The following is a 13704-nucleotide window of genomic DNA, read 5'->3' as shown; positions in this document are numbered from 1 at the left end:
TTTCTTTCTTTCTTTCTTTCTTTCTTTCTTTCTTTCTTTCTTTCTTTTCTTTCTTCTTTCTTTCTTTCTTTCTTTCTTTCTTTCTTTCTTTCTTTCTTTCTTTCTTTCTTTCTTTCTTTCTCTCTTCCTTCCTTCCTTCCTTCCTTCCTTCCTTCCTTTCTTTCTTGTTGTCATTTTCTTTTTTGATAGTGCCTATCCTTAAGGAGGTGAGGTGATGCTTCATTGTGGTTTTGATTTACATCTCTCTAATGATTTATGATGGTAAGTATCTTTTCATATGCTTTTTGGCCACTGTATATCTTCTTTGAAGAAATATCTATAAGTTTTTTGCTTATTTTTTAATTGGGTTATTATTTTCTTGTGGAGATTCTGAAGTTAATCCTTTATTTGATTTATAATATTTTCTCCCATTCTGTAGGCTGCCTTTTCGCTCTGTCAATTGTGTTCTATAATGAGCAGGTTTTGAGTTTGACATCATCTCATTTATCTACTTCCATTATTATTACCTGTGTTTTTAGGTCAGATCCAAGAAATCATTACCAAATCCAATATCATGAAGCTTTTCTCTTATGTTTTCTTCCAGTATTTTTATAGCATAGGTCTTACATTTAAGTCTTTAATCCCTTTGGAGATAATTTTTGTATGTGGTGTTGAGTCCAATTCATTCTTTACATGTCGACATCCAGTTTCCCAGTGCCATTTGTGGAAGAGATGGTCCTTTCCTCATTGTGTATTCTTTGCAACCTTGTGGAAGATCAGTTGATAGTATATGTGTGAGTTTATTTCTGGGTTCTCCTGTCGCATTAGTCTATATGTCTGTCTTTATGCTAGTACCATACTGTTTTGATTCTGGTAGCTCTTTAACATGTTTGGAAATCAGGACATATGAGGCCTCAAGATCTGTTCTTCTTTTTCTAGATTGTTTTGATTATTGAGGTTCCTTAAGATTCCATATAAATTTAGGATTTTTCTTTTTCTGCCAAAAAAAAAGTGCCATTGTGATTTTGATAGGGATTACATTGAATCTGTAGGTCACTTTGGGGTAGTATGGATACTTTAATAAGATTCAGTCTTCCAATCCATGAACACAGGATGTCTTTCCATTTATCTGTGTCCTCTGCAGTTTCTTTCAATAGTGTTTTGTGATTTTCAGTGTGCAAGTTTTCCACCTCCTTGGTTAAGTTTATTCCTAAATATTTTATTATTTTCAATGCTATTTTTTAAAATTTCCTTTTCAGATTGTTAATTGTTAGTGTAGAGAAATGCAACTGATTTGGTGTATTGATTTTGTATACTGAAACTTTTCTAATTTATTAGTTCTAACAGGTTTTTTTTGGTAGATTTTTTAGAGTTTTCTACATATAAGAATCATGTCATCTATAAACAGAGATAATTTTATCTCTCCCTTTCAATTTGGATACCTTTCTCTCTTTTGTCTAATTGTTCTGGGTCAGACGTCCAATATCATGTTGAAAATAAGTGGCAAGAGTGGACATTCTTATCTTATTCCTGATCTTAGAGTTAAAGCTTTTAGTTTTTACCGCTGAGTATAATGCTAGCTGTGGAATTTTCATATAGGGGCTTTATTATTTGAGATGCTTTCCTTCTATTTTTTGTTTTGTTTAGTGTTTTTATCATGAAAATGTGTTTGATTTTATCAAATGCTTTTTCTACATCTATTGAGATGATCATGTGGTGTATTATATTGATAGATTTTCATGTGTTGAACCATCCTTCCAGGAATAAATCCCACTTTGTCTTGATGTATGATCCTTTATATGCTATTGAATTTCATTTGCTAATATTTTATTGAGGATTTTTACATCAGTATTCATCAGAGGAACTGGTCTATAGTTTTCTTTTCTTTTTTTTTTTGTAGTGTCTTTGACATTAAAATTCTATCTGTAAAGTACATATGTCCTAAACCAGTACATTAATAACTTTGAGAACTCAAAATATATACATGTTGCTAATAAAATCATAAATATTAGAAGATAGTAGTTTGTGGGCCATTCAGAGATTCCCTATAGCTTGCCATAAAGTAGGAAGGCACAGAGGTAGGAGCATGGCCTTGGAATCAGCATTCCCACATTGAGAAATGTACTTACCTTTGGAAAAGTAGGGTAAAAGTGGATAAAGGATAAAACCTTTAAGGGTTGTTATAAGCTCTAGAGGAAATATATATTAATAGTTCATCTTTGTGATTTACAAAGAGAACGGGTGCTGCTTAAACGCACTGGACTTATCTCCTTTAATCCTCACTGCTACTCCAGGAGGAAGGTGCTATTGTTATCCTCATTTTGCAAAGAAGAGGAAACTGGCTTGAGGCACTGACTCACTTGCCTGAGGTCACAAAGCCATTACATACTGGTGCAAGGCTTGAATCCAGGCGTCTTACTCCCCCCTTTTTTTTAACTACTATGCTGTAGTGCTTCCCATTTTCAGTGCATAATACATAAGTAATCACTCTTCTATCCTACTCTTTCGCTTCCCTTCCCTCTCCTCCTTTTTCTCCTTCTCTGCCTTTTTCTTCCTTTTCAAGACCCACATTTGAAAATTCATATCATGGTAGCACCTCTGCTTTCTAAGTGAGCTGGGGAAATAGTGCCATCAAAAGAAAAATACATTCAGAACAATTAGTTATTAAACTAAGTAGATTGCACTTTTCATATTTGCTTGCTCTATCTCTAGTGTTTAAGACCTACTTTATGGTCATAATCTCAATTATATGTTCCTTGTGTCTGGGGCCTCAAACCAGTCAAGGTCACACTCTGCATGTGTTGAGCATCTAATATTCCAGGCCCCACGTTTGGCGTTCCACAACCATCATTTTATTTAAATCTCATACCAATCATGGAAGAGTTCCAAGTCAAGGAAGGACTCACTTATCCCACACTGGTCTCACATGTAGTAACTATTTAAAAACAGCCAAAATAAGAGCCAATGCTTTTTGTTTTATTTTATTTTTTTTATTATGTTAGTCACCATACAGTACATCATTAGTTTTTGATGTACTGTTCCATGAGTCATTGTTTGCATATAACACCCAGTGCTCCATTCAATAGGTACCCTCCTTAATACCCATCACCAGGCTAACCCATCCCCCCACCCCCTCTCCCCTCCCCACTAATACCCTCAGTTTGTTTCTGGAGTCCATAGTCTCTCTTGGTTCGGCAGAAGGGGACAGCCAATGCTTTTTAAACTCCCTGACAAGTTTTTTTTCCGTGTATTTGGAAAGTGATATCTTCTTTAAGGGTTTGGTATAAATATTCTCCACAGTTCAAGTTTACATTGCAACAAGAAGAAAGAATATTATATTGATGAAACCATTTTTTAAAATTTGGCATTTAAAAGGGCCATACTGAAATCAATATTCATAAAATTTCAACTTCTTTCTCAGCAACTTTTCTCAGTACAGACAAAGCCAATTCTTGTCTGGCTCAATATAAATCCTCCTAAAAGAAGAAATTATGTCAGAAAGTGTGATCATTATGGAATAAAGGTTTGTTGTCCTTAGGCGCAGATGGCTCTTTGGGAAATCCTGACTCAATGGAGTCTCTACAAGGAAGGAATTCCTTCCATATGCTAAATGCATGCACACATTTACAGAGTGATTCACAAGTGCATCACCAGCACTCACCTCAAAGCCAAGTGCTTCTGTGAATCCCGCAAAAATAAGGGTGCGGCTTTGGCATTGTAAATCAGCAGCAGGAGTGAGGAGGATTCGTAAAAAAGGGAAAGATAGCTAGAATGAAAGTACATGCAGGAGATCTTATCTTCACTGATAAAACTTCCCAGCCTCCAGGTGCCCAGGATATACAACACAGAGGTTTGTAGAGATATTAAGGATGAAGGATGGGGCAAGACAAAACAAACAAACAAACAAACAAACAAACAAACAAACAAAAAACCCACAAAAGAGCCTAAACAACACAAATTCATCCAAAGGTGAAGCTGCCATGAATGCTTCGGTATGAGAAATAGCTGATAGTCTCTAAGAACCCTGACAGTGAAAGTGGTTCCCTTTTAAGTTTTGCAAACTCTGTGAGGTGATGACAGCTTCCTGCAGATTGGCCTTTAGCTGATCAGATTTCAGGGCCTCATTCGGCTCCAGGGCCAAGTTCTCATCCTGTGTCACAGTGGAGGGTTCGCTTAGAGGAGAGCCCATAAAGCCAGGGTAAGTGTGCAAAGTCGTCTCTCCCTGCACCCTCCCCATTGCCTCTTCAGGCAGCCAGAGGGCAGCTTCTCTAATGCAGGCCTGATTCAGAATTTATTTTAAGCTTTTCACAACTGCAAGTGAGTATTTTCATTATAAATGCAATGGTGCACCGAGACTTAATGTCCGCAATGTTAAAGCTTATAATCACCTGGTGGTATTAAGTCTCTAAATAATAACTTGCAACATGGACATACCACTGGCTTTGGAGTCTTTTTTTATTATAACTCCTTGATTCAGAGAAAAAAACAACTTAAGTGACTAGAAAAGTCACCATTCCATAATATTTCTCTTGTATATTGTATTGTATTTCTCTCATATGATAACTATGGAAAACCTATTTGGGGGAAAAATATGGGAGATTCAGTTCTATTCTAGGCAATGCATGATTTTCTCCCAGGGGGAAAGAAAGTATGTGTGTGTGTGTGTGTGTTAGAGAGAGAGACAGAGAGAGAGAGAGAGAAGGGGGAAAAAGGAATGTCTGAGAAAATGTATTTTGCATGTCTGAGTTATGTCTTTCAAGACTCCATATGATATTTCCCTGCTTCTAAAATTTTCCAGGGTTGCCATCCAGAATCAACACAGTAAATGCAGAGACCACCAGCCACCATCACTATCTCAGGGTAAAAGACCCAAACAGTCACAACCCTTCAATACCTCCAGTGAAACCTTCTTTGGAAATTGTCACTCACAGGCCAGAGTCCCTGCATCACAGAGCAAATCCTCTGAGATTCTCAGTCTCTCCCGCTGTAACTTCATCTTCCAGTTCTGCCTTGGGGTCATTTCCAAACAGCGGGGCACCAGACATGCTACCTTCTGAGGAGCCCTACCTAAGTACAAGAGGATGGAGTTTCACTATGGGCTCAAAGCCTTTTTACCTTGGAGACTTTACAGTAAGTCAGGACCTGGCAGTAATACGATCATTTGTTGTTTCAGAATGTTAATTGCCCCACTGAGTTATCTAGTTATTTAAAAATAAAATAAGAACCACATTAAGATAAAGCAACCTGTCTTTCCTATGCCCTGTCAAGAGTTAAAAAAATTATCTAATTGCCAAATACGTTGCTAATTCTCCTCTGACAGTTCACGGTTTCATGTTCAGGGTTGAAGTCAGGAATAACATTTTTTTCTGAACTTACTTCAAATCTGGTTGTGATCCTGACTCCCATTGTGAACTTCTGCAAATCACGTGGTGGCTGCCTTCCATGTCTGAGTTACTTGGGTATTATTCCTACTCTTTTTATATGTACGAAGGTGGAATCCTCCAGTGTTTTGAAATCTAACTTACAAGGTCCTCATTGCCACTGGTGAGGATGAGGAAGTCGGGCCTTTGTCCCCATATGCTGGTTTTATCCCACTGACTGGCTATGCCCATTCTTCTGGGCTGGTTTGACATGAAGAGCAAATAACCCCAGTGTTAATCCCCAGGATTTGGAAGGGAGGAGTTGCTGAGAACACAGTGACAGTCAGCAGGATACGCTACTGGTGCAATTTTCCACAGCTGACCCTCAAAACGTGTGCGCTCTTCTGTTCCCTTCAAAGCAAGAACTAGTACCCTTTCTCTGGCAACCATGAGCAGAAAGGGCTGAGAGAGAAACAATGAACTGACAAGAACCGGTAAGAGGAAGAAAGTAATGCACTGTCAGCCATAAAAGTTTTACCCACAGTGCACCTTTTCCTCCCACCACTAAAGAAAGAAACTTCACTCCACATCCATGTGGATCAAGCCTTCCTGATTTAGACTGTGATTAAGGCCACTGGCTTATGAAGAGTAACGTGATGTTGCCCCTGCTGTGTTAATCACAGAGCTCTCCAGTCAGAACCTGTTCTCATGCCCAATAAATTAGACGTTTCTTCAGTGGGAAATATATTCATTAAGGGTCTCCTGAGCATGAAGCTGAAAGTTTGGGGGATTATAATGTAACTGGGGGATATACTCTTAGCCACTAAATAACGTAACAACTGAATAAAAATCCGATTTACTTCATAAATAGCATAACTAAATAAGTCATTTGAGAAGTTCCTAAATAAATTATGGAATCAGCTACAGCATATATGTTAAACAGAGTTTTGAAAATATTTCCTTTCAACCTACAATATAGATAATCATATTGTAATTTTTTCCCATGACGTCCTATACCAATAAGTTGTTCAAGAAGGGGCAGAACATAGGGGCGCCTGGGTGGCTCAGCTGGTTAAGTGTCTGCCTTCAGCTCAGGTCATGATCCCAGGGTCCTGGGATCGAGTCCTGCACCTGGCTCCTTGCTCAGCAGGGAGTCTGCTTTTTTCTCTTCTTCTCCCCTCCCCCCACCCCCCACTCTCTCTCTTGCAAATAAATAAATAAAATCTTTTTTAAAAAAGTGGCAGAGCAAAGAGCATGCACTGGCCTTCACATCTTTGATCATGTCCAAACACCTGTTCCACGATGGTGATAACTGCTTCCTCTTTGACTTTTGTGTCATACTAAAAGCCATTTTCTGCTAGATCATTACCTATCTGAATATTAAAACATAGAAATTACTGCCAGACTGATTAATTCTCAACACCACACATATCTTCCTCACTCTGAGTGGTTCTGTCAATGATGTTCAACATCTTAATAGTTCCTAAGCTGGACACCACCCTCACTTGGTCTACCCCACTGGGAACAGGCCACAGTCCTACAGAACTGGAAAGCCAAAGTTGGTCCAAAAAAAGCAACAGGATGATGCCACGCAATCTCTGCCTCACTTTTTTCCCTTCATTTTCCTTTTCACTCATGTACTTTCCAAATACTGAATCATGAGTTTCCTTCTCAAGAATCTGGCCAAATCCCTAGGGAGACAAAAACACAATGTTTCTATTTTCATTTAGATTCATGAAAGAAACATGGGGCGTAGTTTGGAAGACTATCAGGGTTTCTGAAACGTATCAACATATTCAATGAAAATGAGTAGAGGGTTTGGACTCCCTACTGAAGGCATCACATTGTTTCATCCTGTGCCTCTGTCAGTTAATCATTAATATCTTCAAGAGCCTGGGGCGCCTGGCTGGCTCAGTCGGTGGAGTATGTGGCTCTTGATCTCAGGGTCATGAGTTCGAGCCCCACATTGGGTACAGAGATGACTTAAGTAAAAAAAATAAATAAATCTTTAAAAAAATGTCTTCAGGGCGCCTGGGTGGCTCAGTCGGTTGAGCAACTGCCTTCGGCTCAGGTCATGATCCCAGGGTCCTGGGATCGAGTCCCACATCGGGCTCCCTGCTCTGCGGGGAGCCTGCTTCTCCCTCTCCCACTCCCCCTGCTTGTGTTCCCTCTCTCTTTTATTTATCTTAAAGATAAATAAAATCTTTAAAAAAAATTAAAAAAATGTCTTCAAGAGCCTGGTAAAGTCTGAGAGTATAGCCAGATCATAACCTATTTAAAGGAGATGGAATCTGTCATTTCATAATACTTTCTTAATTGCTTGAGTTGAAAATAATGGCATATTTCTCTTTCATGCTCTAATACAGACACAGATTGGGAGATGTCACGAATTCACAAAATGTTTAAAACTACCCATGCCAATAACTTAATCTGACCGCTGTCTTATTTTTGAAAACTTTGATATTGAAAAAGAAGCTTCTCCTTTTTTTTCCTAAAAATATCCAGTTATTTTTATTTTTAATTAATTTCTTTTTAAGATTTATTTATTTATTTATTTATTTATTTATTTATTTATTTATTTGAGAAAATGAGAGATAGAGAGCACGAGAGGGAAGAGGGTGAGTGGGAGAAGCAGACTCCCTGCTGAGCAGAGAGCCCGGGACTCGAGGATCATGACCTGAGCCAAAGGCAGTCGCTTAACCAACTGAGCCACCCAGGCGCCCCAATATCCAGTTCTTTTTAGAGTTTAGAAAATAGATACATATTTCCCACAACTGAGATATATCACTTAGATACACAGTTTCTTTCTACTCAGGGACTTTCTATGTTTTAGGAAACATAAATCATACACTTAAGGTTAAATGTACTACAAAATTGCAAACTTCTTTAGTAAATGGAAATTAAATATGAAGTAAGACTTTTCTTCTTTTTAATCCTAGAGAAAATTTAAAATTTATAAAATAGAGGGAAGGACCTTAATAGCCATAGTTCCTGCTCCTTTATATTCCTCTTCCTAAATACATTCTGTAAGTAGTACCATCAGTCAATTCATCTGAATGTATTTTTCCTCTGGTATCTTACAAATATGAGGTGTTAAAACTTTGTCTTACAGGGAATGTTTAAATCCACTTTGAAACGTGCATCCCTTCAGGCCAGCAAGTGCTAATTTCTGGCACTAAAGTGCATCACCTCGATTTCCCTCATCCCGAGTAGTCTATCCATTACATGAATCCGTCCTAACTAGCCACTTAAAAATTCAGTAGAATTCTCATTTCTCAAAGTGAGGTCTGGGAACTAACTGCTGAGAATCACCAGGCGTGTTCATCCACTGTAACTCCTCTGTCCTGTCCAACTCTACCGAATCCCTATTTCTGGGACGGGTCTTGGAATGTGCATGTTTTAAGGCTCTTAGAAGATTGAGAATTATTGTTCAATCCATTTCCGTTTGTCCATATCAGTTGGTTGATGTAACATGAGACTAAGGGATTATGCCCTTTGAAACTAGTAGAGCATCATCGGTGTCAAAGCCTGTTTTTCTTAACCTTCTTCTGCTGTATTCTTATACCACCTTCTCATCCTTTCTTAAACTTGACTTTTCTCAAATGATTGAGTATGCTCCACAATCTTCACCATGGGGACTTTGCCTTTCCTTATTTTCTTCAACTTTTTGTATACTGTATGTCTTCTCTGATCAAACTAAGCCCTGTGATAGCAGGAATTTTGTCAGTCTTATTCTTTTTCATCTCCATGGTGCCTAAAAAAGGTGTAGCACATATTAGATATTCCATAAATATCTGTGAATGGATGAATGCCTTAAGGACAGATCTTGCTCTTGGTTCTCTAGTACTTCTTCCATAACCATATGTCTCCTCATTTGAAATACACCACCAAATTATACTGCATCCCTCTTCTAATTTAATTACAATACCAGTGTGAAAGACTCCCTTCCCCCCCAGGCACTATGGATATAAAAATAAATGGGGGGGAGTGCCTGGGTGGCCCAGAAGGTTAAGCATCTGACTCTTGGTTTTGGCTCAGGTCATGATCTCAGGGTCATGACACTGAGCCCTGCATTGAGCCCTGCATTGAGCCATGCATTTGGCTCCATGTTCAGCATGGAGTCTGCTTGGGTTTCTCTCTCTCTCTCTCTCTCTGCTCCTCCCTCCCCACTCTCTCTCTCTCTTTAAAATAAATAAACAAATCATTAAAAAAAGATGAATAGGGCACACTCCTGTGTGCTTGAGAGGTTCAGAATCAAAAGTGAAGGGGGCACCTGGGTGGCTCAATCAGTTGAGCACTGGCTTTTGATCTCAGCTCAATTCTTGACAACAGGGTTGTGAGTTCAAGCCCTGCATTGGGCTCCATATTGGGTATGGAGCCTACTGAAAAAAAAAAAAAAGTGAGGAGATCATTACCCCTGTCAGCCTCCTCTCACCTTAATTCAGCATCTGATGATTCATATTTTGCTCTCTGTTATATCCTTGAACAGTATTTCTGATGAACTTTCTGAATGCTCGAGCTCAGTCTTCTACCCCAGTGACATTATTTCCCTTGGACACCAGTCACCTATAGACAGAATAGGGATCACACAATTAAGTCAAATGTGTAATTGTATCACAAGATCTCAAAATATAATGTTTCCCCACTCCAGATACAATTTATAAATTCAACTAATTTCAACAATATGTATTAAGCACACAGTATTTTTAACGCATCATGCTAAAAGTAGAATAATAAAAGAAACATATATACATACTATATAATATATACAATCATTATAATATATAATTTTCTCATTATTATATATCTATTATTATGTAATGGATATATAATGGGCTTACATAAAATATCTCATGTGATCTGTAGACTAGCCTTATTCTGCAGATGGTGGAACTATGGCTGAGAGTGGCTGAGGGCCCACAAGTGTCTTTTCCATTATGCCATTTTGTACCCCTTTCTTGTTTATTTCTTCTGCTGGTCCTGCTGAATCTGCTTTTCCTCCTGATTGGCCTCTTGAGTCACATGGTTCTGATTTTGGTTTTCTTCCTTCCTGCCTTGTGCCACCTGCTGTCAACCTCCCCTCAGCCCTGGCTTACACCCTGGCCAAGACAATCTGTTCACCTTCCACTGGGACAATTCTCAGACCCAGATAATCTCAATCATGGGCTTTCTTTACACACAGACTTGAAGGTGCTGCTGATAAAATGAACCCATTTCATTGCCAATGTAAGCTTTTGAAATTCACCAGGGACATTCTTCTTGTTCAAAAACCATTTTATTGACCTCTTGTTAATGCTCTGAAGTCATGAACTTATGGCTTTATGTAAGGCTCACGCTGGCTGTATGTCTTTTGGCTTTCTCAGTTCCAGATTTCTTGTCTTTATCTGCCCAGTGAAAAATGCTGCTGGAACGTAATGTGTGTAATTCAGTACTTTTATTCCATCAGGCTGGTCTCCTGCCACACATCCTGATTTCTGTCAAGGCACCACTGTTCTCTCATCTACATAAACTCAATCTGAGGTATTCTTAGCCAAGCAGTTCCCTTACCCACTCCAAATTCTCCCCAAGTGCCAATCTCATTCCTCCAGAATTGCTTCTTCTGCCATCTTAATTGTCTTCACGCTGACACCAGCCAAGAATTATATAATTATTTCATAACTGCTAAAGATATATTCTGACATTCTCATTGTAATATTCTCATTGTAAGACAGAAGGTGGAGATATTTGTGGAATAAATTAATGAGTACTGAATACATATCTGACATGTGAATAAATAAATAGCTGAGGTACAGACCCCTGCCTCCCAGGGCAGTTTTACGCGGAGCTTTTCCTAGGTAGAGGTCACATCTTCTTATTAAAAAAGTTTTTCCTTTATTCCCCTAAATCTCAAGGTGCTCTGTTTCTAATAAGCACTCAAGAATTTCATTTTGATTTAGTTGATTTTAGTTTTGAATGTTAAATGACTTTGTGGGAATCGGATAAATTTTTGCAGATTTTCATTAACCTCAAAACAACCCAGAACTTATATATTATACAAAGTCCAAAAAGACCTTGGAATTTCTTACGATAAAGTGACATGAAGATAAATTAATAACTACTGGTGAGTGTCTTGCAGTGAGTAAATAATGAAAATCTGAGGGGAAGAAATTGTTGAATCGTGTTCTTGGAAGACACTTGTAATCACCGTGGAGGAATCCCTAAACATCTCTCAGGACACCTTTGAGAAGTTACCTCTTTACTTTTCTGATACCTGAAGTTTAATACTTTTTACTTTCAATATAATCACTTTCAAATATGTATTAAATCCCAATCTGTGACTCTAATTTAAAGTGTGCCCTCTTCTCTGTGTCTTTCTCTTAGAGCTTTATTTCATTTTTCACTTACAATTGGCTGTTTCATATGAAGGGTTATTCAACTCAAGTATCTTAAACTCATTAGGGGAATGATGGTAACTATTGAAAAAAAATGCAATATATACCATGCCTTTTTTTTTACTACCAGTTACATAGTTTTGCATCAAATCAAACCTGACTACTCTAAACCACATTCTTGAATAGTTTACTATTTTTAGTTATTTTACATTTTTGCAGCAATGAGCGAGTGGACCTCTTGACTCTCCAGCATTCTTCCCCCATCCAGGCTGCAGAGCTGTGGTTAATCTTTGAGTCACTAAAGACATGTTATTATGTGTGGGTGTTTTTTTTTTCTTCTTCTTCTCTCTTTTTTTCCCAGAGACTGGTAAAATCGGACCGGCTCCAGGGTTTCACCCTCATGCCCTAGCAATAGAGGTCATCAGTAGCATGGAGTCACTTTGGGGTATCTCCCAATCAGAAACAAATAACAGTGACTCCTTTGGGAATCCACCGAGACCATTGCAGACCTTCCAATGAACAGTTAAGCTTTGTAGTGCGCCTCCTTGAGAAACAGCTGTTTGTCTAACCTTTGAACTGACCGATACATTAATCTGAAACATAATTTAGCTCTGTCTGAGCTTCTGGGGATGGCATGAATAGCTGGCGTGCTTACATTCTACCAGTCTCCAAAATAATACTTTTTTTTGCTTGCTTTTTGTTTTTTTGTTTTTTCAGGGGTATTTTCTCTTTCCCAATTTAATTATGTATGATTATTTGATAAGGGAATGCCAGAGCTCAGGTATAGTTCCTACACTCCCCCTCTGATAATTCTCCGTCTATCTACTTTTGATCCTGCTGTTCGTTACCAATACTCATCAGAATCCAGAAAGCAGCTACTGTTGTCTGTCTCTGGAGCCTCTTTCCACACCAAAGAGAAGGTTGTGCTCAGGTCTTTGATCCCACGAGGAGAGGTTAAGAGGAGCGGCATACATACGCAGGCCCCTGCATTGTCAAGTGGCGTGCTTGTCAAATAACATTGGAACATTCTCCAGGAAAGCCCTCATTTAAGGCAGCCTACTGTGGGGTCTCTTTTTCCAAGCTGGAGAGGGTTTAGAGCACTTGAAACTAGCCGATTTTGTCACTCCTTTATTGGAACGAGATTCCTATCAATTCAATGGAAAGAATAGGAGAGAAACCCTAGCAACTGGGAAGATACTGAGACAACAAAAGTGTAACGGGAAGACTACAGTCCCATTCTTCTGTGGTTGGGAGCAAAGGAAATCGTAAAATCGGGGAAAACGAGCTTGTAACTCGAAAGAATTTAAAGTTAAAGAGAAAACAAGGAGAACACAATTGCAAGGTACCCAGCAACCTCAGAGATGCAGTGGTCTCCAAGAGTCATGAGTTTGCTTGCGTGCTTTTATTTATTTATTTATTTTTTAAAGATTTTATTTATTTATTTGACAGAGAGAGACAGCGAGAGCAGGAATACAAGCAGGGGGAGTGGGAGAGGGAGAAGCAGGCCTCCCGCTGAGCAGGGAGCCCGATGTGGGACTCGATCCCAGGACCCTGGGATCATGACCTGAGCCGAAGGCAGACGCTTAACGACTGAGCCACCCAGGCGCCCTGCTTGCGTGCTTTTAAAGGAAACAAGGAAATACAACTCTATGCAACCGGGTGGCAGCTGAGGGCTGATTCCCCAGTAGGAAAGAGTCCACAGGCCCTGAGTCTTATGGGCCGATGAAAAGATGAGGAGCAGAGATTTGGAACACCTCACGCAGCCTGCCAAGTTTGAGTCTCAGCTCCTCTCCTAATTCCGGAGCCACAAGAACGTTTTTCAACTTCTCCATGCCTTCCATGTATCATCTGTAAAATAAGAACAATCCTAATTCACTCGTCTGAGAGAAATGCTGTGGGTATTAAAAGAGGTAACACATGTAAAGGAAGAGACTGCTCAGAGTGAATCTAAATCAAATGCTGAGTATAGACCTTTCATTCACCGACTGCATGGC

Source organism: Mirounga leonina, unplaced genomic scaffold (assembly GCF_011800145.1).
Source record: "Mirounga leonina isolate KUSES-001 unplaced genomic scaffold, KU_Mleo_1.0 Mir_175, whole genome shotgun sequence".
Lineage (NCBI taxonomy): Eukaryota > Metazoa > Chordata > Mammalia > Carnivora > Phocidae > Mirounga > Mirounga leonina.
Note: the sequence above shows the minus strand (reverse complement) of the source record.